Raw genomic sequence first — 26,821 nt, 5'->3', positions numbered from 1 at the left:
AGATGACGCAATCTCAATCATACTCCACACTGCCCTTTCCCACCTGGACAAATAAAACACCTATGTGAGAATGCTGTTCATTGACTACAGCTCAGCGTTCAACACTGTAGTGACCACGAAGCTCATCACTAAGCTAAGGACCCTGGGACTAAACAACTTCCTCTGCAACTGTATCCTGGACTTCCTGCCGGGCCGCCCCCAGGTGGTAAGGGTAGGCAACAACACATCTGCCACGCTGATCCTCAACACTGGGGCCCCTCAGTGGTGTGTACTTAGTCCCCTCAACTACTCCCTGTTCACCCATGACTGCGTGGCCAAACACGACTCCAACACCATCATTTAGTTTGCTGACGACAAAACAGCGATAGGCCTGATCACTGAGATGAGACAGCCTATAGGGAAGAGGTCAAATATAAATATAAGCCTTCCACAACCATAAGAACCACAAGAAATGTAATGATTTTATCAAAATAGTTTTAACCTGAATTTGTTTGCCATGCACAACGCACATCCCCCACTAATAATCAAAAATAAACACAGGTCTCATCGAATCAAAATGTATTGGTTGTACAGTTTAGAAGATGTTATAGCAGGTGCATTAAAATGTTACTAGCTACTAACAATGCAGTAAAATGTCAAACAAGAAACATTGGAACGAATCTCATAAACAATCTCTCAAGCACAAGTCCACATGCTAGTGAATAGCCAGCTATCCTTTTTATTTCAAGTTTAGCCAACTTGGAATCTATTTTCTAGCTAAGGTAGAACATTTGAACAGCATGCCAGCCTTTCCACTTTGTTAAGATTTTGTAATCAAGTGGCCTACCTGGATAGGAAGATGCTTATTTCTCAGAATGAGAACAAGTTGCCAATTCCTTATATAAATTGGTATTTTAATGCTCACTGCACATTTATAAAACAAAATCTAGACACCTAGCACATAAAATTATGTGGCTAAACTGCAATTTCGGGTGCGACAGAAACTGAACATTAATTTTCCAGAAACAATGTTAATTGACACTCCCAATTTAGTAGGGCCAGCTCTCTGTACATTTGGAGAGTTGAGACATAAAAAAGGCATTGGTCGAAGGGCTTAGTATCCTCTATTATGTCCATTAAGGGATAATCAATGATGGGCTATGCGTTCTATTGAAAATAATGAACGATATGGAAGGTGTATTACACGATGTGCTAGCAGAGTGGAACTCACCTTCCACTGAGTTGTCATGCAGGTGAAAGAGGACCCAAAAGCGACTTGGCGAAAACAGAGTCTTTAATCCAGTAAAGTAAATACAAACAAAAAACACAACTTTCACTCGAAATGACGAGGACAAACTGGAGACTCGATCTTGAACAGCAGGTGAACAGCAGGTTGCACAAGGCACAACCAGACAGACTCAGACACCTGCTCACCACGCAGCATCTGAGGAAAACACGACACACACACACACAAACACAGCACGGTGAATTCTACACAAGGAACCGACAGGACAGGAACGGAACACAAAGGAAGAAATAGGGACTCTAATCAGGGGAAAGGATCGGGAACAGGTGTGGGAAGACTAAATGATTGATTAGGGGAATAGGAACAGCTGGGAGCAGGAACGGAACGATAGAGAGAAGAGAGAGCGATGAGTGTTAGAGCATGACGCCGAAGAGCATTTTTTAGAGGGATAGAAAGAGGGAAAGAACCTAATTTTTAAGACCAGCAGAGGGAAACGAATAAATGGCTGCACAGGGACAAGACAAGATAATAAATGACAAAACATGAACTGGGATTACTCCTGACTGGAGAAGCTTTTTCCTTTCAATGAGTGAACGTCAGCACGTCCCGAGACGGAACCCAACTCCTCTCCTCAGGATAACCCTCCCAATCCACTGGGAACAGGAGAACCCAGATCCCTTGTAAATAGGTGCGTGACAAGGACGGGAGGGGGGAGGGAAGACGAACGGGGTGCGAAGAAAGGGCTTAACACAGGAGACATGGAAGACAGGATGGACGCGACGAAGATGTCGCGGGGAAACTCCACAGCGACATTGGCACGGAACGGACCAATGAACAGTCAATTAAATTAATGACGAGAAGCTGTCGTAAGAGGAAGGTTGCCCACTGGAAAGCCACACTTCTGGCCGCAACAATACCTTGGACTCTTAATCCTGCGTTTATTGGCGGCTCACAGTCTGTGCCCTGTATACGGCAAAGTGGACCTCAAGGTGCGCTTTGGACAAACGCTGAGCGGAGGGAACGCTGGACTGGCAAGCTGGGATGAGAACAGAGGAGGCTGGTAAGGACTACTCTGAAACGGAGATAACAGCAGGCGAGGAAGCGAATTTTGAACGCTGCCCAGGGGAGCTGTTCTGCCCAAGACGCAGGGTTTCTGGAAAGAAAGGCTGTGTATTTTGTCTGATTGGCCCTCTCTGCTTGACCGTTAGACTGGGGATGAAACCCGGAAGAGAGACTGACTCAAAGTCCCTCCAAAACTGTTGAATCTGACGGCGTCTAACGGGAGGCCATGAATTCTGAATACATTCTCGATAATGATTTGTGCCGTCTCCTTACAGAAGGAAGTTTAGCGAGGGGAATGAAAGACTGCACTTAAAGAACTCTATAAGAACATAAGAATCAACTTCCCCGCAAGAAAATTCTCACCCAATGAAGTCTAGGTATGTGAGACCATGGTGCTGGGGACTTTGATGCACCGGCAAACTTAATCAGTTTTACAATTTTTTCCGACCAGCATGTCACATGTTGAACCAAAAGAGGATAAAAAGTGCCTCGAACACCGGGATGACCAGCTAACTTTAGCCCACTGAAGAACAGCCAGACGAGTGGAAACAGGAACGAAAAGGTCTCCAACGCCCCCGCAGTGTGCGTGAGTGCTTGCTTAACCTGTCTTTCAATTCCCAGACTGTTAACCCGACAACACGCCCATAAGGAAGAATCCCCTCGGGATCAGTAGAAGCCAAAAGAACTAAACAGACGGGATAAGGCATCAGGCTTGGTGTTCTTGCTACCAGGACTCACAAACTCAAACGAGCGAAAAACAACGCCCAACGAGCTACGGATTAAGTCAGATGAACGGATGTACTCAAGGACTGTTTTATGGTCTGTCCAAACGCAAGACTAGAATATGTTCCTGGATTCATCCATGGCATTGAGCAGTTACCACCTCAGATGGCACGGCTTCATCAAAAAATAAGTGCATCGATGAACCTTGTCCCCAGACTGGAAGCGCTGGGATAGAATGGCTCCCAACCAGAAGCCATGGATTACAGTCTAGTGACGTCCAGGATCGAGGATAGGAGCGGACGTAAACCTTCTTTTAGAAGATCAAAAGCTCCCTGGGCGGAACCGGACCACTTAAAACACGTCTTGACAGAAGTAAGAGCTGTGAGAGGGGCAGCAACTTGACCGAAATACGAATGAAACGCCGATAGAAATTACAAAAAGCGCTGCAACTCGACACGTGAATTGGAACGGGCCAATCCGGATGCCTATAAGCGGAATCCATCTGAATGCCTTCAGCGGAAATAACGGAACCGAGAAAAGTAATAGGATGAAAAGAGCACTTGAATCCTACTACAGAGACAATTCTCTAAAAGGCGCTGTAGAACAGATGTGGTAGTGCTGAACATGAATCTCGATGACGGACTGCAAGATAGAAAAAACAGATGTTCAGCATGTCTCTCAGAACATCATTAACAAAATGCCTGAAAAACAGCTGGCGCATTGGCAAGCAACACTGAAGCATGCAGAACCCGTACCAAAATGCCTGGATGTTAAACTGTTTTCCACTAACTCCCCCTCTCTGATGCTGATGATGAGCAAGACCTTTAAACAGGTCAACATTCACAAAGCACCTGGGGCCAGATGGATTACATAGGACGGATACTCAAAGCATGAGCGGACCAACTCCACGCAAGTGTCTTCACTGACATTTTCAAAAAGAACTCCCGACTAAGTCTGAAATACCTACATGGTACAACAAGAGACACAGACAAATAATCTCTGTGCCCAAGGAAGTGAAGGTAACCTGCCCACATGATTACCGCCCTGTTGCACTCACATCAGTAGCTTTGAGGAGGAAGGCTGGTCATGGCTCACATCAAAAGCATCCCATGATATTCCTCCGGACCCCTGTCAAATCGCCAGGTTCCTCCTGAAAGTAGGGACAGAAGAAACGGGAGGGATGCGCATACAGATCATTAAACACTTCACATGACCTTTCCCAGGATAAATAAAACACCAATTAATAGAGATTATGACATGTTCAGCCAGGGATGACCCAAAACAACAGCGTTCAACACTGTGAGTGAAAAATCAAAAAAGAAATAGTCTCATCACTAAGCTGTGAGGAAAGGTAGTGACTCAAATCTGATACTTGACCTCTAAGCAACATGGGCTGGACTTCTCTAACTCTCTGAAAGGAATGTCATGTTTCCCCATGGTAAGGGTATGAAACAACAGCCCCAGAGTCTGCAAGGCACTACATGATCCTCAACACTGGGGACCCTCAAAGTGGGATCTTGATGGAGAGACTTGAGTCCCCTCACCTGTACCCCCTGTTCACAGATGAGCTCTGGCTTGGACATGAATTAACAAAATGTCCAGCAACTCCAACAGGGCCATCATTTAGTTTCTCCTTAGTCGACAAAACCCTCCCAGCTGCATGGGCTGACTCACTGAGATGAGATGGTTGCAGCCTATAGGGAAACACCGGTCAAATACAAATATAAGCCTTCCACAACCATAAGAACCACAAGAAATGTAATGATTTTATCAAAATAGTTTTAACCTGAATTTGTTTCCACTCACTAGAGGCAGCATCCCCCAATAATAATCAAAAATAAAAGCACAGGTCTCATCGAATCAAAATGTATTGGTTTTAAAGTTCTAGAAGATGTTATAGCAATCAGTGCATCCCAGATAGCTGTGCCCCATTCTCGAGCCCTAACAATGCAGTGAAATGTCAAACAAGCAACCCGAACGCTCATAAACAATCTCTCAAGCACAAGTCCACATGCGTGAATAGCCAGCTATCCTTTTTATTTCAAGTTTAGCCAACTCTGGAACTGTTTTCCAGCTAGAGGTAGAACATTTTCTCCACGGCATGAACAGCATGCCAGCCTTTCCACTTTGTTAAGATTTTGTAATCAAGTGGCCTACCTGGATCTCGGAAGATGCTTATTTCTCAGAATGAGAACAAGTTGCCAAGTCTTTATATAAATTGGTAAATGCTCACTGCAAACAAAAAACACAACTTTATAAAACAAAACTGGAGACTCGAGACTCTTGAACAGCAGGTGAACAGCAGGTTGCCTGTGGCTAAACTGACAACTTCAGGCTCACCACGAGCATCTGAGAAACTGAACATTAATTTTACACAAACACAGCACGTGAATTGACACTCCCAATTTAGTAGGGCCAAAGCTCTCTGTACATTTGGATCGGGAACAGGTTGAAGACATAAAAAATTGATTAGGGAATAGGAACAGTATCCTCTATTATGTACATTAGGGATAATCAATGATGGGCTATGAGTTCTAAAGAGAAAATAATGACCAGCAGATGGAAGGTGTATTACACAGGGACAAGACAAGATAATAAATGACAAAACATGACAGAGTTGCATTATTTTCCAGACAACGCATAGAACCCCAAGTTGATTATGCCTTTTATAGCATGGCTATAATTGAAAAGATTTGCCGCAACATTGTTCAACAAGTGTTCCAAAACCTCTGAAACTTCTTCAATATCCACTGAAGTAGCTAGAAAGTTTACTAGAAAGCTACAGTAGTTGCCTTGGTAACCAAACAAACAGACTTGCTCATTTAGCTAACAAAACCAGTCCGAGCTTGCTATAGGAGAGATCCACATGATGCAACATTAGCAAGCAGATTTATTTCCGGGTGGAGAAAGTTGCATTCTGGGCATGGTTCTCTGCGTGGTTGTGCTCTGTATTTCCAAATCAGTAATCACATAATGTAGTTGACAGCACGGTAAGGAGCTGGCAAAATCGACTTTCCAATAACATGAACCGTTGTCAATGTCGCAGTGCTATTTTATGGTGTAATCTCAAAATTATCCAGCAGATGATGGTAGTGAACCACTACTTCCAATAGCTGACTATGTGAGGTTAGTGTGCCATGTTTGTTTAAAATAAGCAATTAGCATTGATAGCCCGTGTCTAATTACTCATAGATGAATAGCAGGTAGCCTAGTGGCAGCAGGTAGCCTTGTGGTTAGAGTGTTGGACTAGTAACGTAAACTCACGTGAACTCGTACATCGCCTTGGTCCGTACAATTGCCCTTATTTTAGCGCCCCAAAAATGTAATACTTCCAGATCAACTGTAATGTCAATATCATTGTAAAGCACACTTTCTCCCCTTTCCAACAGAATCACTTACATGACCTAAACACTGCATTTCTGCATAATTCAAGCAGGCAATGAGCCCGTCGGGTCTTTAAAAAAATGGCGAGTGGGGAAGCGAAAATAATGCTTGATGGTGAGAAGGAGAGATGTCGTGTGGGAAAATTGTTTTTTTTTCACTCGATCTGTCCAACTTATCACCTCATCGCCTAAATAAAACACTATAAAGAGTTTATATAATGTGTCATTACATACCTATTTGAAGGTTTGTGTCGAATTTGAATCGGGTTTTTAAGGCGGTGCTAAAGTGATCTTAGAAGTAAACAGCGGCTTTGAGAATGATGATCGCATGCAATGATGAAGAAAAAAATTACTAGGTAACCCCCCTTTCCCCCGTCACTGTCCATTTCTTGTTTTTAAAGGATGAGAGAAGTGCTACACCTGGTGGAGAGAGATTGTAAGACAGAAATAGTTGCTTTATGCGTGCTGTACGTTATGGCATTACATGTCTAGATGTAACGGAGGGTCCGTTTTTTCAACTTTTCTCCAATACTATAGAGCCATTACCATGTCGATCAACGCTTGAATAAAAACCTAGTTCACACCCCCGAATTTGAAGTCAACACAGTTGCCACAGTCCCATTAGTTTTCTTTGTAGCCTCGTTTGAATGTTGTGGTTGCGCACATTTGTACGGAATGGGGTGAGTTTATGTTAACCTCAAAATCAAATCCCCAAGCTGACAAGGTAAATATCTGTCATTCTGCTCCTGATCAAGGCAGTTAACCCACTGTTCCTCGGCTGTCATTGAAAATAGGATTTTTTTCTTAACTGACTTGCCTAGTAAAATAAATAGATGAAGTATATTCCAGTCAAGCAATAATATCATCTTTTAAACAGAGGTTGTTATTTTATATGTATACCATTAACTAATTGCAAACAAGCAAGCAGTCACCTAGCCCAAACCTGGTAGAAAGATGGCTAGCAGAGGAAAACAATCCTCAAATTGCAATGATTACATGTCGTCATGTAGGCAAAGGCTTATGCCAGACAGGTAGCTTGCTAAGCTAGCTAGTACACTTTCTGATAACCTCGTAGCCCCGGCTCATTAACTCACGTATATGCAGGCTATGGAACCATCATCGGCATCGGGTAAAGAAATATTTCTGTGCTGAGGTAGCTACCAATCCATCTTATTTATTGAAAACAACGGTTGTCTTTTCTTGCTAACATTACATGACTGACATCAGAATGCATCCATCGATGCTGGCAAGATAGCAATGCAATGGCAATGCATGGATATCTAGCTAGCTAGCTACCGCACCCAATGTCAGGCAGCTTGCCGTCATTCGGTGTTCAAACAAGATAGCTGAAAAATAACTAAACAATAACTGGAACTTAGCTAGCTAACTACTCTTTTTGAATACATGCATCCTGCACAGTGCCGGTGGGTGAAGATTGGATAAGTTAATACACTGTGAGATTGGATAATTGTCGCTAAATAAATGGAATCGATTAGCAATCTATCCAACATTGCAATTAGAGCTAGCTGGCTGGCTATGCATGTAAAAATACATACAAATACATGGCTGTGTGGCTAGCATACAGGTCAGCTGCAACCAAGGCAATGTAAACTCCCAGGGTGGCACAGCTGTCTAAGGCACTGTATCTCAGTGCTAGAGGTGTCACTACAGACCCTGGTTCGATTGCGGGCTGTATCACAACCAGCTGTGATCGGGAGTCCCATAGGGTGGCGCACAATTGGCCCAGCGTCGTCTGGGTTAGGGGAGGGTTTGGCCGGGGTAGGCCGTCATTGTAAATAAGAATGTGTTTTTAACTGACTTGCTTGGTTAAATTAAAAGAAAATAGCTTTGTAGCTAGTTGGCATTTCCCCCATGTACGAGGAAAACTAGCTATCTCGCTGACAACCTAGAAAAATGGAGGCTTGATAACAAGAGAGTAGTTTTGATGATTTTATATAAAAACTGGTGTATAGTAATTATTCATTCGGTAATCTAGCTAGTCCGGCACTGGTCTGCATATGGTGTCCTATGCGTTCTCGAGTCCAGATTTCATGATGTTCGCAACCTGGAACTACCAGAACGGCTTTGATTAAAAACATTATGATTTGGTCTATTATGGAAATCAAATTCAACAATGCCAATAATAATGTTTTCAATTCAAGTTATGTTTTCAAAAGCAGCTCAAACATAGAACATGTAAGAATGAACTATAGCCATTGAATTCTACCGTGCTGATATACTGTGCGTTATAATCGATGACCAAGAATGCCCTTCAAGCCATTCAGGAACGAGTATTCAACAATGTCATGGTATAAAGTAAAATAATATCTCAATGTGTTTAGGTGTCCATATGATCAATTCTGTTTGACCAAACCTCAAATGTAAATAGCGAATTGAAACTGATTGTTGTCATGCTAAAATGTATTTTTTTGATTTTTTAACCTCTTCAACCTATGGGGGCGCTATGTCATTATTGGATAAAAAGACGTGCCCGTTTTAAGCGCAATATTATGTCAGGAAAAGATGCTCGACTATGCATGGAATGATGAAGAAAACGGACCGATTTGTCAACACAAATAATATTTCTTGTAAAAAACGGAACATTTGCTATCTAACTGAGAGTCTCCTCATTGAAAACATCTGAAGTTCTTCAAAGGTAAATGATTTTATTTGAATCCTTTTCTGTTTTTTGTGAAAATGTTGCATGCTGAAAGCCAGGCATAAATCCTATGCTAGGCTATCAATACTGTTACACAAATGCTTGTTTAGCTATGGTTCAAAAGCATATTTTGAAAATCTGAGATGACAGTGTTGTTAACAAAAGGCTAAGCTTGAGAGCAAATAGATTAATTTCATTTCATTTGCGATTTTCATGAATAGTTAACGTTGTGTTATGCTAATGAGCTTGCGGATAGATTTACACAATCCTGGATACAGGTTTATTTCATAGCTAAACGTGACGCAGAAAACGGACCGATTTGTCAACACAAATAATATTTTTTGTAAAAACGGAACATTTGCTATCTAACTAAGAGTCTCCTAATTGAAAACATCTGAAGTTCTTCAAAGGTAAATGATTTTATTTGAATCCTTTTCTGGTTTTTGTGAAAATGTTGCCTGCTGAATGCTAACGCTAAATGCTATGCTAAATGCTACGCTAGCAATCAATACTGTTACACAAATGCTTGTTTTGCAATGGTTGAGAAGCATATTTAAAAAATCTGAGATGACAGTGTTGTTAACAAAAGGCTAAGCTTGAGAGCAAATAGATTAATTTAATTTCATTTGCGATTTTCATGAATAGTTAACATTGCATTATGGTAATGAGCTTTAGGCTGTAGTCATGATACCGGATCCGGGATGGCTCGACGCAAGAAGTTAAATTGGACTACTCTATGGGGCCGTCTATGGAAATGGTCATTTTGGCAGTGGTGAAAAAAAGTACTCAATTGTCATACTTGAGTAAAAGTGCAAAGTAAAAATGAACACTCGAAATCAAATTCCTTATATTAAACAAACCAGACAGCACTATTTTCGTATTATTTTTAATTCCGGACAGAAAGGGGCACATTCCAACACTCAGACATCATTTGCAAACACAGTATTTGTGTTTTTTGAGTCCGCCAGATCAGAGGCAGTAGGGATGACAAAGCGTTATATTGATAGGTGCCATAATTCTGTCATGCTTGAGCATTATAAGTGTAACAAGTACTTTTGAGTGTCAGGGAAAATATAAGGAATAAAAAGTACATTATTGTCTTTAGGAATGTAGTGGAGTAAAAGTAAAAGTTGTCAAAAATATAAATAGTAAAGTACAGATACCTCCAAAAAGGACTTAAGTAGTACTTAAAATGACCACTGCCTTTTGGGCTCAACTTTAGATAAATTGCAGTACCGAAAATGCCCTATGAGCACAGAAGAAAGCATGCCCCCTGGCCTCTTGGAAGGTGCATAGCACAGAAGGAACAAAGGAGAGGAGACCAAAACGACGACATGAGAACAAGTGGACGGTCATGAAAAAATAAATAAACAATTCTTGCGACACAGGTATTTGGAATTGCACACTAAAACATACATTCTAATTCTACACCAGGTGGTGCCAGAGGAAGGCCCTAAAAATTGTCAAAGACCCCAGCCAACCCATGTCAAGCAGTACTGGAGTGCCAAGTCGAGATCAAAAAGGCTTTTCAACTGTTTTTATCTGCATTGTGTCCCTCCACCCACCACCTGCCAACCCCTCTTTTACGCTACTGTTACTAACTGTTCATCATATATGCATCGTCACTTTAACCATATCTACATATACATACTATTTCAATAAGCCTGACTGTCGGTGTCTGTATGTAGCCTCTCTACTTTTATAGCCTCGCTACTGTATATAGCCTGTCTTTTTATTGTTGTTTTATTTCTTTACCTACCTTTTGTTCACCAAATACCTTTTTTAGACTATTGGTTAGAGCCTGTAAGTAAGCATTTCACTGTAATCTGTTGTATTCAGCACACGTGACAAATAAACTTTGATATGATTTGAATTAATCAAATGTATTCAATAAATTGCCCAACCCTAGTCTAGTATATTATTCTCTACTATAATACAAAATGCTACAGTAAGCACTACACATGGTCAAGGGATAGTACAGTGTACATTATAGCATTCTACAGTACACAACAAAATTCTATAGTAAACTGTATTATTATTTCATGTGGGTTCCTCATCCATCATTTATTTTCCTTCAACCAGACCCCTCCAACCCATATACACGCAGCCCACCACGGGCAGCAGTGGGCCCAATGGGTTACAGTCAGTTAGAGAAACAGATGTATTTAGTCATCCTGGAGCACCACATTCTTATGCCATGGCCTCAACACCAGGGATTAGAAAGGGTCATCAATCAATAGAATAATCCCCTGACCACCGTTTCAACCCCCCAGCGCCTGCCAACCGCTCGTCGCTCTGCTTCATCTCATTGCCCAGCTTCTCACCCTTCTGTTTCACATCCAACGCTCTACTTCGAATGTGTCTAACAGCTAAATGTTCTCTCTTTATCCCACTCTCCCTGTTCTTTTCATATATATATATATATATATATATATATATATATATATATATATATATATATATATATATATATATATATATATATATATATATATAACAGTGGGCAAAAAAGTATTTAGTCAGCCACCAATTGTGCATGTTCTCCCACTTAAAAAGATGAGAGAGGCCTGTAATTTTCATCATAGGTACACTTCAACTATGACAGACAAAATGAGAAAAACAAATCCAGAAAATCACATTGTAGGATTTGTAATGAATTTATTTGCAAATGATGGTGGAAAATAAGTATTTGAACAATAACAAAAGTTTATCTCAATACTTTGTTATATACCCTTTGTTGGCAATGACAGACGTCAAACGTTTTCTGTAAGTCTTCACAAGTTTTTCACACACTGTTGCTGGTATTTTGGCCCATTCCTCCATGCAGATCTCCTCTAGAGCAGTGATGTTTTGGGGCTGTTTCTGGGCAACACAGACTTTCAACTCCCTCCAAAGATTTTCTAGGGGGTTGAGATCTGGAGACTGGCTAGGCCACTCCAGGACCTTGAAATGCTTCTTACGAAGCCACTCCTTCGTTGCCCGGGCGGTGTGTTTGGGATCATTGTCATGCTGAAAGACCCAGCCACGTTTCATCTTCAATGCCCTTGCTGATGGAAGGAGGTTTTCACTCAAAATCTCACGATACATGGCCCCATTCATTCTTTCCTTTACAGGGATCAGTTGTCCTGGTCCCCATGCTTCACAGTAGGTATGGTGTTCTTTGGATGCAACTCAGCATTCTTTGTCCTCCAAACACGACGAGTTGAGTTTTTACCAAAAAGTTATATTTTGGTTTCATCTGACCATATGACATTCTCCCAATCTTCTTCTGAATCATCCAAATGCTCTCTAGCAAACTTCAGACGGGCCTGGACATGTACTGGCTTAAGCAGGGGGAGACGTCTGGCATTGCGGGATTTGAGTCCCTGGTGGCGTAGTGTGTTACTGATGGTAGGCTTTGTTACTTTGGTCCCAGCTCTCTGTAGGTCATTCCCTATGTCCCCCCGTGTGGTTCTGGGAGTTTTGCTAACCGTTCTTGTGATAATTTTGACCCCACGGGGTGAGATCTTGCGTGGAGCCCCAGATCGAGGGAGATTATCAGTGGTCTTGTATGTTTTCCATTTCCTAATAATTGCTCCCACAGTTGATATCTTCAAACCAAGCTGCTTACCTATTGCAGATTCAGTCTTCCCAGCCTGGTGCAGGTCTACAATTTTGTTTCTGGTGTCCTTTGACAGCTCTTTGGTCTTGGCCATAGTGGAGGTTGGAGTGTGACTGTTTGAGGTTGTGGACAGGTAACGAGTGGAAGACAGAGGAGCCTCTTAACTTCTTGCGTCGAGCAATCCCGTATCCGGGAGCGTAATCATAGTCTCAAGCTCATTACCATAAGTTAGCTATTCATGAAAATCGCAAATGAAATTAAATAAATATATTCACTCACAAGCTTAGCCTTTTGTTAACAACACTGTCATCTCAGATTTTCAAAATATGCTTTTCAATCATAGCTACACAGCATTTGTGTAAGAGTATTGATAGCTAGCATAGCATTAAGCGTAGCATTCATCAGGCATCATTTTCACAAAAACAAGAAAAGCATTCAAATAAAATAATTTCCCTTTGAAGAACTTTGGATGTTTTCAATGAGGAGACTCTCAGTTAGATAGCAAATGTTCAATTTTTCCAAAAATATTATTTGTGTAGGAGAAATCGCTCCGTTTTGTTCATCACATTTGGCTAAGAAAAACCCCCGAAAATTCAATCATTACAATTTCCAAATTAACTCCATAATATCGACAGAAACATGGCAAATGTTGTTTAGAATCAAAACTCAAGGTGTTTTTCACATATCTATTCGATGATAAATTATTCGTGGCAGTTGGGTTTCTCCTCTGAAGGAAATGGAAAAATACACGCAGCTGGAGATTACGCAATAATTTCGACGGAGGACACCAAGTGGGCACCTGGTAAATGTAGTCTCTGATGGTCAATCTTCCAATGATATGCCTACAAATACGTCACAATGCTGTAGACACATTGGGGAAACGACAGAAAGTGTAGGCTCATTCCTGGCGCATTCACAATCATATAAGGAGACATTGGAACACAGCGCCTTCAAAATCTGGGGCATTTCCTGTTTGAAATTTGATCTTGGTTTCGCCTGTAGCATCAGTTCTGTGGCACTCACAGATAATATCTTTGCAGTTTTGGAAACGTCAGAGTGTTTTCTTTCCAAATCTGTCAATTATATGCATAGTCGAGCATCTTTTCGTGACAAAATATCTTGTTTAAAACGGGAACGTTTATCCAAAAATTTAAAGAGCGCCCCCTATATCGAAGAAGTTAAAGAAGTTGTTACAGGTCTGTGAGAGCCAGAAATCTTGCTCTTTTGTAGGTGACCAAAAACTTATTTTCCACCATAATTTGCAAATACATTCATTATTAATCCTACAATGTGATTTTCTGGATTTTTTTTCTCATTTTGTCGGTCATAGTTGAAGTGTACCTATGATGAAAATTACAGGCCTCTCTCATCTTTTTAAGTGGGAGAACTTGCACAATTGGTGGCTGACTAAATATTTTTTGGATTGGTAGGTGATCAAATACTTATGTCATGCAATAAAATGCAAATTAATTACTTAAAAATCATAGAATGTGATTTTCTGGATTTTGGTTTTAGATTCCGTCTCTCACAGTTGAAGTGTACCTATGATAAAAATTACAGACCTCTACATGCTTTGTAAGTAGGACACACTGCCGATTTTGCAGGATATCAAATACTTGTTCTCCCCATTGTATATATATATAGAGAGGAAATAATTATTACTTCTACTCTGTCTTTACTCCTCTCCCTGGGGGACCCACCTCTCTTTCGCTCTCTCCCTCTCCCCTCTCTCTACTCCAGTCCATATCTCATCCTCTCTCTCCTTCTCACTGTCTCCCTGTCACCCACTCTCAACCACGTTCTCTCTCTTTTCTCCCCTGTAGTCTCTCTCTCTTGCACATACACCATTGTCTTCTTAGTGCATCTGCTGAGAGTTAAATCCCCTTGTGTCTCAATGTGTTGACGTGCCTGGTACCTGCCAAAGACACAACAGGAAGGACTTGGGCCAGGGCCAGGGCTGGCAAGGCTTCCCACCTCATTTGACTTTAAAGCAGGATTTTTCTCTCTCTGCTCCCTCTCTGGCTGTGGGCTAAATGCAAAGAGAGGGGATCGGCACGCTGCTGGATGGTAATACAATTCATTAAAAACTTATTTTCACACGCAGACAGGATGGCTGTGAGTCAAAAGTGGTTCCCTTTCACGGTGCTGAAGAAGAACTCGAAAGCCACAAAGAGGCAACTCATTGTTTCATTAGCAGTCTGCATTATGAGGTTAGTCTGGGACTGAGTGGCGCAGCGGTCTAAGGCACTGCATCTCAGTGCTAGAGATGTCACTGCAGACCCTGGTTAGATCCTGGGCTGTATCACAACCGGTTGTGATCTGGAGTCCCATAGGGTGGTGCACAATTGGCCCAGTGTTGTTAGGGGAGGGTAGCCGTCATTGTGAAATAAGAATTTGTTCTTAACTTAAATAAAACAAAATTAAAAGTGAAATTAATGTTCTTTTTTTTCTTTTACAATTTAACAAAGCAGTCTTTAATTGAAGAGTTTAATTCTAAAACTTTTTATATCCATTTTCAGAAATTAGTTTATATTGTTTAATAAAGGACAAATTGGTGGATTTAGCGTTTTGGAACGAAACTCATCAATTATAGAATTTTACCAGTAGGTGTGACCGTTACCATGGTATTATTATCACCATTTATTGCTCTATTTAATCTGTATCGCTGAAGCGTTATAGATTGAGCGATTGAAATGTAGTCATTTTAGATTGAGACGACATATGCAGTGTTTACCGTGAATGCAGTTGCTGATAATGCGGGGACATTGTTTTTACATTTCAGACACGATGTAACACCGAACTTCCTCAGTATGGATTGAATAGAGCCCTTGCTAATTTATCTGGTTTACACACTAATTGAAAAAGTAGGGAAAAAAGTCCTTTTGATACTAAGATTACGCATAATCTTAGATTACGCCTCCACGCATGCATGCACGTACACACAAACTTGATCTCTAGATGTACAGATTTATGAAAACAGATGCTATGCATTGCCTTCATGCGCTCCATACAACCCATCCCCCCCCACCCCACCCCCCACCCAAATTGGGCCAATCGAGAGTTTCATTTGTGGCTACCTGGCTACCTATCCATCTATGATTGGCTTGAGCCCTTCAGGGTTTCTCCTCGTTAGCTTCCATTAGCCTGAGGTCCAGGCATCCTCTCTTCAAGCCTCTAATGATAATTACAGAGGAGTGGCTGTCAATGCCAGCCTTGCAGATGAATGCTCTTAAAATGGAGGCCGCTGAGTCTATCCACTCAGAGTTAGGCTAGGTGGGGGGCCCGGAGGGGGGTAACTTTTTTCTGTATGACTGGACAATGACCCATGAAGGCCTTGCTTTTCTGACTCGGCAATGCAAATGTAGATAATTATACGTCAGAGGTCGCATGGCATAACTCTTCCAGCTTCTCTCCTTCATGTCACTGTGCTGCTGCCGGTGCTGACAAACCATGCAGGTTGACACCAAGACATGTATTTATTTGACCTTTTATTTAACGAGGCAAGTCAGTTAAGAACAAATGTGTATTTACAATGACAGCCTACCTCGGCCAAACCATAACCCGGACAACACTGGGCGCCCACATATGGGACTCCCTATCACGGCCAGTTGTCAAACCTGGAAGTGAACCAGTGTCTGTAGTGATACATCTAACGTTGAGATGCGCTGCCTTAGACCGCTGTGCCACTCGGGAGTAGCTGTGCATCCACAAAGCATGTGGACACCACTTCAAGTTAGTGGATTCGGGTATTTCAGCCACACCCGTTGCTGATAGGTGTAGAATTTGAGCACAAAGCCTTTCACTGTCTTCACAGATAAACATTGGCATTAGAATTGTCTCGCTGATGAGCTCAGTGAGTTTCAACGTGGCACCGTCATAGGATGCCACCTTTCAAACAAGTCAGTTAATAAAATTTCTGCCCTGCAAGAGCTGCCCCGGTCAACTGTAAGTGTTGTTATTGTGAAGTGGAAACATCTAGGAGCAACAAAGGCTCAGCCGTGAAGTAGTAGGCCACACAAGCTCACAGAACGGGACCACCGAGTGCTGATGCGCATAGCGCATAAAAATAGTTTGTCCTTGGTTGCAACAGTCACTACTGAGGTCCAAACTGCCTCTGGAAGCAACGTCAGCAAAATAACTGTTTGTTGGAGGCTTTATGAAATTGATTTCCATGGCCAAGCAGCCACACACAAGCATAATATCACCATGCGCAATGCCAAGTGTCGACTGGAGTGGTGTAAAGTTCACCTCCGTTGGACTCTGGAGCAGTGGAAACACGTTCTCTGGAGTGAGGAATTACTCTTTACCATCTGGCAGTCCGACTGATTGAATCTAGGTTTGGCAGATGCCAGGAGAATGCTACCTGCCCCAATGCATAGTGCCAACTGTAAAGTTTGGTGGAAGAGGAATAATGGGCTTGGGCTGTTTTCATGGTTCGGGCTAGGCCCCTAGGTTCCAGTAAAGGGAAGCTTAATGCTCCAGCGTACAATGACACTATAGACAATTCTGTGTTTCCAGCTTTGTGGCATTGGTTTGGGAGCCCTTTCCTGTTTCAGCATAACAATGCCCCCATGCACAAAGCAAGATCCATACAGAAATGGTTTGTCGAGATCGGTGTGGAAGAACTTGACTGGCCTGCACAGAGCCCTTACCTCAAACCCATCGAACTCCTTTGGGATGAATTGGAACACTGACTGCGAGCCAGGCCTAATCGCCCAACATCAGTGCCCAACCTCACTAATGCTCTTGTGGCTGAATGGAAACAAGTCCACGCAGCAATATTCCAACATCTTGTGGCAAACCTTCCCAGAGGAGTGGAGGTTATTGCAACAAAGGGGCACCAACTCCGTATTAATGCCCATGATTTTGGAATGGATGTTTGATGAGCAGGTATCCACATACTTTTGGTCATGCAGTATATTTCCCATCTCTTAAATCACCCTTTGGTCGATACATTGGTCTTTTATACGTTCCCAGAAGATAGGTTTTAAATGGTCATTTCCAGCTAGCGGTTTGGTGGAACGACTTATAGTCTATTTCACAGAGATTCCCTGTCTCATTCAGTGGGAAAGATGGACCCTCTGGCCAAGCCATTTAAATAGGCACATATGTTCACCTGAGAACAGCCATGTTCTCTTTAATTCTCTGTCTGTCTCTCTTTCTCTGTCCTTCTCCCTCTCTCTCAAACCCCCGGGATACTTTGAGATCATTGTGTCATTTCTGTGTGTAGTATGATAGATAAGAACATATTAACATGTGTCTCCCTTGTATGTCACAGCGTGCCTCAGGGTAATGGGGCGTTTGTGAGGCTATGTTTATCTGAGCGTGTGAGTCAATGTAGCCCCATACACACACGCACGAAAGCATGCATGCATGTACACACACACACACACACACACACACACACACACACACACACACACACACACACACACACACACACACACACACACACACACACACACACACACACACACACACACACACACACACACACACACACACACACATGAGCTCATGTCCTCACACCTCTCAAAGGCTCTCCATGTGCTCAACAAACCATCTGTGTGATTGCAGTGTAGATTGTAATGTACAGTGCGTCCCTCCGTGTGTGTATCACTAAAAGGAGTGTGAGTCTACTGAAGGGGCTGTAGGCTGTAGTCCCACTCTTTGTGTTCTTCAGATGGCGGTTGGCCCCCATACGGCCCATTCTAACAGAGGGGTCAGCCTACCGGGCCCCGGGGCCAGAGCATCCATCATCCCACTGGTGTTTGAGGCCGGCTCCGTCGACAACACCAATTATACTGAGGAGCCTAGCGACAATGCTGGGCACACTGGGCCAGTCTATGTCCCACTTCTTTTGTCTTGTGCTCACAGACAGAGAGCAACTTTCTGTCTAATTTCCTTGATTAACCAATGATGATTCAGTTGTCATTTCTCTCTACTTGGTTGATGTTTTGGGCTGTTTTATTGACCACATCTTTAAGTCTTTTTTTTAGAATGTTCTTTGTCTCATACGGTTTCATTCTGTGAAGTAACATGTTTCAACAATGTGCTGTTATTAACTCGTTTTTCCACAACACTTGAGAAACATGTTGAAGATTGAAAGATTTGGAGGTACGGGTTTGCCAGCGTATTCCCTCTTCGTGATAAAGTGACAGAAGTGAAACACTTTCTTTTTTTTATTGAACCCTTATTTAACTAGGCATGTCTTATTTACAATGACGGCCTAGGAACAGTGGGTTAACTGCCCTGGTCAGGGGCAGAAGGACAGATTTTTTATCTTGTCAGCTCGGGGATTCAGTCTATGGATAGAACTCCTCAGAGACAATGCCCGTACCCCTAAAGATGTGGATGTTAGTTCAGCTGTCTGTCATGCCCGCTGGGCATATGGAACGGCATAATAGCAAAACATGCACACTTGTGTCCCGTTTCCAAAACACACTGAAATTAATGACCAATTAGCTTACACAAGTCACTCTTAATTGGGCCTCAGTCTGCTTGTGGCATAATAGGAATGTAACAATGGCCTTAGTGTTTGTGTGCCCTTCTCCTGTGGTATCCAAAAATGTGGAATTATTTTCGGGGGATTTGTAGCTGCTTTCATGTATAATGTGTCTTGGATCTCCAAGGTAGGCAGAATAATGCCTCTCGCGTTGTTTTCCAATTGGTTCGAGTGTCAAGTCGATTCTTATACTCCTCCATTGCTTTTCTTTTGATATATTTCCAATGGTTGATTATTGTTTCATTTCATGATCTCATGAAATTAATGAAGTAAAATACACTTTGTTTGTACAGGAATGTAAGTATTATCAAGCAAACATTAGTAGGTCTGCAACCCAGACAGAACTATGTCCTGGTTTTAGCTTTCGCGACTTCAATTCTTATGTTCCACAATGCCGAGGAAGTTATAATAGGATGGTAGGTGCATAGAAGTAGAATGAAAAGAACAGGCTTGGGAGCTCTATTTGACCTTTATTTAACTAGGCAAGTCAGTTAAGAACAAATTCTTATTTACAATGACGGCCTCGGAACAGTGTTTTAATTAACTGCCTTGTTCAGGGGCAGAATGACAGATTTTTTACCTTGCCGGCACGATCTTGAAACCTTTTGGTTAATGGCCCAGCGCTCTAACCACACGGCTACCTGCCGCCTCTAATGCTGGTAATTTGGCTGGTGAAATCATGGGTACACCCCCAATGGCTGTATTGCAATGCAATCATTTCCATGGTAATTTGGAATGTTCTAGAAAATGTCGCCATGATAATGTGGAATTTTCATTCAAATGATGCTAACTTATGTGGCTCATCCAGTGGAAGGTATTTGTTGTAATGTCAGTTGAGTTGACTCAACAAATTGCAGATTTAAGGGTACACTTCCTGCGTTTACTTCCTGCCACGGGTCGAGATCAAAAATATACAGGTTAAGGCAACGTCTTCACAAATCTGGGACCAGCGCTGTTGCTAACTAGCATAGCCATTGTTACAAAGAGTTACGGGATATTAGAATCCCGTTGTCTTAACCTTTGTCATCTTCAACCTATGGGAACACTCAAATGGCTGCCAGTCCACCCATTATGCCATCATTGACTCGAATGGAGATTCATTCTATTTCTATGGGTAGATATGTCGGTGAAAATGGGTCACCGACAGAAGACAAAAAACGGAAGAATTCCTGCCTAGTTCAGAATTGGGAAAACGTCACACTTCAATGAACTGTGAAAGAGCTAGGCAAAACAAATGCTGTGCAGGGGCCTGTGCTGCTCGTAGAGGGAGGACGCCCTAATCTCTCTTTTGTTCCGGGCCAGGTAGGGGTCTCGCTTTGGGGATGAAGTTCCCCTTGAAGTGGAGTGAAGCAGGGTGGGCATAATGAAGTGTGATGGGACACCCACCAGCCTCCCCTCACAACCCCCTCCACCACCTCTCACCCCGTCCCATACAGCCCCAGCCCGTGCCATTATTTCCCCTTACGTCTTTCCTGGGTCTGTGGAGAAGCCAACAGATGTTGGCTGGTGTGAAAGGACCCTTGAGCTCATAAACTAGCCACCGGGATTTGGAGGCGACGGGATCAAAGAAAGGCCTACTTGATTACCTCTACATACACATATATTCTGACAAATCTTCACGCTCAGCATGTAGACAAATGAGTGCACGCATGTATTCCCACATGGATTGCATTTCCATTGTCCACATACCCACACATTCACTAACGTGCACACAAGGGCAAATGTGTACACAAATGCAAACATGATTACACACAAATTGACAGACTCACATGCACACAGGCACGTGCACACATGCTAGTTACCCAAACCAATACAAAATGGTTTTATGTCATATTTTTCAGTGTAATAACGGAAGAATTCACCAATGGATCTAGGTGAGGAGACCGATAAAATATGCAGACAGAGGAAACTAATTTGGCGCCCAGCAGTGTTGAGCGACAGCTCCACTTCTGTCCCTTTTCCCAGATTTACAGGGCAGAACGGAGAATCAAGGACACAGGTAGTAATTATCTGAATCTTCGTTGAGTTTGACAAATCCAGGTTATGCAACAGAGTGCTGCTTGCGATGCCTGGTGACAATTAAAATAGCAAGCAGAGAAGGTAATCTGCCAAAATACTCAACATGACAGGAGCAGAATGTGGCAGCATTAACGGTCCTTCCTCAGATACCTGTTAGACACCGACTGCTCAGCTTTTCTTTCCTGGATGAACATGCATTTAGGCCAAATGTAAAGGACGTGGAATCGGTGGACGTGCCAAGTGCCGAACTTGTAGCTTTATTCTCTGATATTCTAGTGGCAGCGGTCGTGTCTCCCTGTCTGACAGTGTGGGCCTTTCATCCATAGGAGATGTCCCTGCTAGTCCTCCCAGAATGTCACCTCAGCAACATCACCACTCGCTTTCATCCACTAGGAACAGGAAGTGTTTTTTTATGACTGTTTCCTGGATGTTACACTTCATTGTTTACTCTCCTTGAGTAGTGATAAACTCACTGGGATTTCTGTAGTCAGCTAGATTTTGTTATTACAGCTTACTAATTAAAGTACTACAAAAAAAAGGGAATAAGAGCTTTGTCATTAAACACATCTCTTTCTGTCTGTGGCTTTTGTTTTTTGGGGGATGAGAAGTGAGCATGCTGGGTATTCCGCCATCACTTTCAACTGCTCATGGAGGACAAGTGACACTCACAGACGCAGGGGAATATCTCTTGCAGTCCAAATTAGCCTTCACTCATATACCCCAAAGAAACACATCATGTACATCTCTCTCAAGATTTTGTTTGAACATTTAGTCACATGGCTGAAATCACCAAAAAAAGCCCTGTGCATTTCTGTACACTGAAAGTTCATAATATCAGTGAGTTTTGGGGGACAGTTAATACAACCTGAGGTTTGTATTCACTCACTTAAAAAGGACAGACTAGTCCTAAAAACCCCATAGGGGTTATTCAATCTCACAACAGTCACAGGTTCAGGCAGAATTGCATATCAAATGCATTACTATTCCCGAGAATGTAAGCTGTCTGCCTGAGCAATTGTGGGAATTTTGACGTTATCTTTGGGACTAGCAGAGGCCCAAGAGATCTGTCTGCCCGGGGTGTTTAGTATTCTACACCACCTGCTTGGAGCCTGAACGACCAATGATGTTAGATTTAATTCCATCTAGCAAAAATGCTGAATCATTGCTCCTCCATTTTTACAAGACTCACAAACATACCATGATTAAAGTGGAGGAATCCAGATGTAGGCTAATGTTCTTACCTCATGTTCTATGTTTTTTTTCTTTTGGATCTTAAGCCCCGTCTATACCTGCTGCTCACATGCGTCCTTCGTCCTGATACCAATCAGATCAGAATGCGTCTTTTCATTGTCTACACCCGTTGACACAATCAGAATGTGGACAAGATCAGGACGTCAGGCATATGTTAGCTCCAGGTGTAAACGGGCTCGTGATGAATGTTTTATTTGCTTTGGAGAATATGGACGAGCACCACATCGGGCAAAAGTAGTTTAATTAGAAAAGCACCAGGAGTACTCGTGTGATTTCACTTCAACAGGGACTCTTCAAAATGTCAACGTCGAAAAGTAGTAGAGTTAAAGGTAGTCATGCATTTAATGGAAAGTGAAGTTAGAAAAGGGATCCAGAACTTTCTCCTGAATCTAATCACAAGGAGGTGATGTGCAGTGTTTTGTAGTGATGGGCAATCTCAGCCTTTTTTGCAAAGCTCTAAATCCATTCAGACATTCTCTTAGACAAGCAGATATTCTTTGCGTAAATCAGCACTCGCATGAACAGGAATCTGCTGTAAAAGCATCCAAATTGATAAATGACATATCAATAATAGTAAAGATTTACCATAATGCAGGTAAAGCTGACAACAATATGTGAGAGTGGAACCACTTCACTGGTTACCTTGCAAAGCAACTTTTGGGCTCCCTTCTGTAAAACATGCTAATAAGCAATTGCACATGAATCTCAATGAATGTTGTCAATAATGCCCGATGCTTTTTGCTTTACTAAAATACATACTGTATATAAGTATGGTTTGCCCATGGACATTTGCCTCGCACAATGACACAGCATATTTAAACAATGGCATAGATGGACTGTCTGACCACAGGATGGAAAGCAGAATAACACCTACAGTTAATCACCTCAACAGAGTCTGTGGAAAGTACAGGGGTCTCAGAGATGAGGGGTGTCTGGCTATGATATAAACACTAGCATCTATATCCCTGTTACTTACTCTGTTGCTAACATGTCACGTCCCATGTTTTAGACAAAACTGTGTCAGGCTACGGCAAAAGGAGCATTTTGGAGCATACTACAGCATGTATTTAATTAACATGGACAGTGTAAGTAAGGACAACTTCATGGCAAAGGGTTCAAGTAGTATTACTGTACATATCTTGCCTAAACTGCTGAGAAATACCCCTGTACAGGCAACAATGAACTCAACCAAGATAGAGACGCCTGCTTCTCATATGTCTTTCCCAGACTAATCTATGTCACTAAAAAAGCCTCTGGCGACCCGTAGTGGCAAAACCATACTTCTGTATCTGTCATTACATTGTCATGAGGTCAGTTTGGTTAAAAACTGACCAACAAAGCTGATGAATTAACTGCTTCTAACGTATTTTCTTCATGTAAAATAAGTTGGACACTTAACAATGCAATTATTAATCTATGAATACGATTAGCTTCAGAAATTGTGTGAATAATGTTGCTGCACAGCTTCAAGAAAAATAATTTTATTTCATTATAAATCCACATATTTTACCTATGAAAGCATACAATTCCATCTCACGTATTTTTTTCTTATTGTTGTTTCATAATTCAAAGGAAATATGGGTATCAAATCAGAGAAAATTGAAGGTATATCTCACATACAAATACATACACAGTCAACAGTAAGGGAAAAATTGTATTTGATCAATGTGTCCATCTTTTCATGTCGAAAGTGTTATACAATAGGGTCGGTTTCTTTTGTCAGAATGAAACTTAACTCACCATTTCACCATCAAACCAAAACGCAATACTTGAGCTGTAAGTTCATTTAATCAAACCAAACCAGATCCAGGTTCTTATTTTGACCTCATCTTGAGAGCTCATGTTTTTATTCCAAGTTGGGATATCCATGGCCAAATAATATGATTTGTTTTCACCATCATCCAAAATGGATGTATCTGATCTCTTAATTGATGAATATACTATTCAAGTGTCCATATAGACAGAGAGAGAGAGAGATGGGGGGGGGTAGAGAAAGAGAGAGCGAGTGAAAGAGAGCAAGATAGGATTATAAAGATTATAAAGTGCCCTAAGAGATCAAAGAACAACCGTTTGATATTGGCGCATCGACGCGACGTCGCTGTGTGCTAACACTTCCAAGGCCCTCGGGGAGGAGAACAAAACACGGTATTGCCTTGTCCTCTTATTGTATTCCCTTGGCAAATGACCGATCGTTAAGGGAGAGTGGAGCTTTACTACGAAACCCACAACACATCATCAAAACCATCCAAGGGTGTTCCTCTGTAGTAGGCAATTTCAATGGGAATCCCAAAAAAGTATTCCCGAAAGGAATGTTAGGCGTCTGGGTTAAGGTCAATTCATTCCTCACGCATTAAAAGAAGCCCCAGGTTTTGGAAAACATTTCCCTCCACTCCACAGGGCTGGATTACATCCCAGTTCCGGATAGAATTGCATAAGTGACAGAGCACAGCGATTCCATGGCATCCACCCCATCTCTGCTCCCAATGCTGTTCTTGGCTTCATATTTATTATTTTGTGTTTTTCCAACTTCCTTGAACCAGGGGGACTTCACCTGGAGGAGAGAATTAGAGTAAATATCATTAAGTAGTGACACAACCTGCTGTCTACTAGAACCTCTAATGCAATAGAAGGACAATTACATTCATCAGAATGTTGGTAAAAACGTGACATTTCAGGAAAGTTCAGTGAAAATATACTATTTGTGGTCTACTTGCCCTTATTCCCTTCGCACTCGCCCTTTGAAGCAGACTTGCGTAACGTCATACTTTCCCCATCTCGATGTAGAACTTTAATATAGCATTCAAATGTATAGCTCTCTGTCCCCAAACTCACCTTTCCAATCTCCATCCCTCCACCTCGGAGGACGAGCATGGGTGATGTGCAAATCTGGAAGAGACAGGACACAGGAATCAGTGCACCAACCTCATGAACCTCTCACCTGAGCTAAGAATACCTGGAAAGTTTCCATATGTCTTACCTGACCCAGGGGGGTACCCACAAGTCTGTAGATATGAATATCACAACTGGCTAGGTGGCTGCACCTACCAGTTCCTTTTAGACAGTGAAGAGACACAAGAAAGTAAGGAGGGTAAGAAGGTGTGCTAGAATAGTATGGGCCAGATCCAAACCCACTCCAGAACTGGGATATCTGTATGATCAGAAGGCAATGGCAATAACCGCTAGATCGCCGCAGGCCACACAACTACCAGTATTTTGACAGTGTCTTACACATATGTCTTGTTCAAAATGAGATGATAAAAGACCACCAGAGACCACCACAAAGCTTCACTAAGAACCTGGTTTGCTGACTGATTTGGAAAGTCGTTTTCTTCCATACAAAGCAATGCTAATGCTAATAAATCTGCCAAGATAATTATTTTCAGAGGGTTGATATGCTACGGTATGGAGACGGCCCAATTATGTAATGCACACATACTTCCATGCATAGCATGGCTGCTTGTGCCGCAGTCTAAGGGAGAAAGGGTCTGCTCCTCTCCTGGTAGCACAGACGGGATGGAGGTAGAAAGGGGGGAGGTTGCATCCTACTTTTAGCAGTACCCCACCAATGGTGAGTATCTGCTGATCACGTCTCCCGCTGACACCTCATCCCCTCTCCTTTCAGACCCCCACCTTCCTACACTTCTTTATTAGAACAAGCTCTAAATCTGCACCTTCTTACCTGTTTCTCTCCTGTGCTTCTTTATTTTCTCTCTCACTGTCTCTGTACCCCCTTTCACTCTCTTCTCCATCCCTTCCTCTTTCTCTCACTCTCTTTCTTTCAAGCCCTCCCTGCCTTTCTCCCTCTGTACACCACCATCGATCTCTCTATCTTCGTCTTTGTCCTCCTTGACTCTTTGATCTCTCTCTTTCTTTATTTTTTCCCCTTCTCCTACATCTGTATCTCTCTCCCCCGTCTTTCTCTCTCCCTTCCACCGTTCTCCCTCCCTCCTGTCGCCGGTAACTCTGTCAGACTCATTGTGTCGCAATGAGTGATCTGTCATCTCATCGCTGGCTGTCTGATGCTCCTAGATGAATTATGGATGCAAACACGGAGTATTTCACAGCAAAATGCTGAATACTGAGGCTGAGGAAGGATGCAACCTCATCTACCTCATCCAGGCCTGTCACAGAGGGAGAACACTGCCTGCTGCTGCCCACAGCTATAAACACACACGGTACCGGGACAGATGGCCATTAATTGAGCCAACTAAACTGTCTTCTTCAAGAAGTAAGACGATGATCGATAGAGTTGTAAACCATATGTAACCAAGGTCTAATCACTCGGCCGTCTGAGACTGGATATGTAATGCAACCAGGACTCATAAACTGCTCAACCACAAAAACAATTGATCCCAATTGAGAGCTGCATGGATTGTTTCACTGCTACAGCTGT

General features: G+C 42.3%; 1 protein-coding gene across 1 annotated transcript in view; it reads right to left on the bottom strand.

Annotated features, from left to right (window-relative positions):
* Positions 1-23,893: 23,893 nt before the first annotated feature.
* The window catches only part of LOC124005860 (leucine-rich repeat and fibronectin type III domain-containing protein 1-like protein), a 170,106-nt gene continuing 167,178 nt past the window's right edge, over positions 23,894-26,821 (bottom strand). Inside the window, exons 5-6 of the mRNA XM_046315486.1 lie at positions 25,261-25,314; positions 23,894-24,979 (exon numbers count right to left, since the gene is read on the bottom strand). The gene's annotated coding sequence lies outside the window, so the exon portion shown is untranslated. The remainder of the gene's footprint in view (positions 24,980-25,260; positions 25,315-26,821) is intronic.

This window comes from Oncorhynchus gorbuscha, linkage group LG19 (genome assembly GCF_021184085.1).
Source record: "Oncorhynchus gorbuscha isolate QuinsamMale2020 ecotype Even-year linkage group LG19, OgorEven_v1.0, whole genome shotgun sequence".
Lineage (NCBI taxonomy): Eukaryota > Metazoa > Chordata > Actinopteri > Salmoniformes > Salmonidae > Oncorhynchus > Oncorhynchus gorbuscha.
The sequence above is the reverse complement of the archived record's forward strand: the minus strand, read 5'-3'. Positions and strand labels throughout refer to the sequence as shown.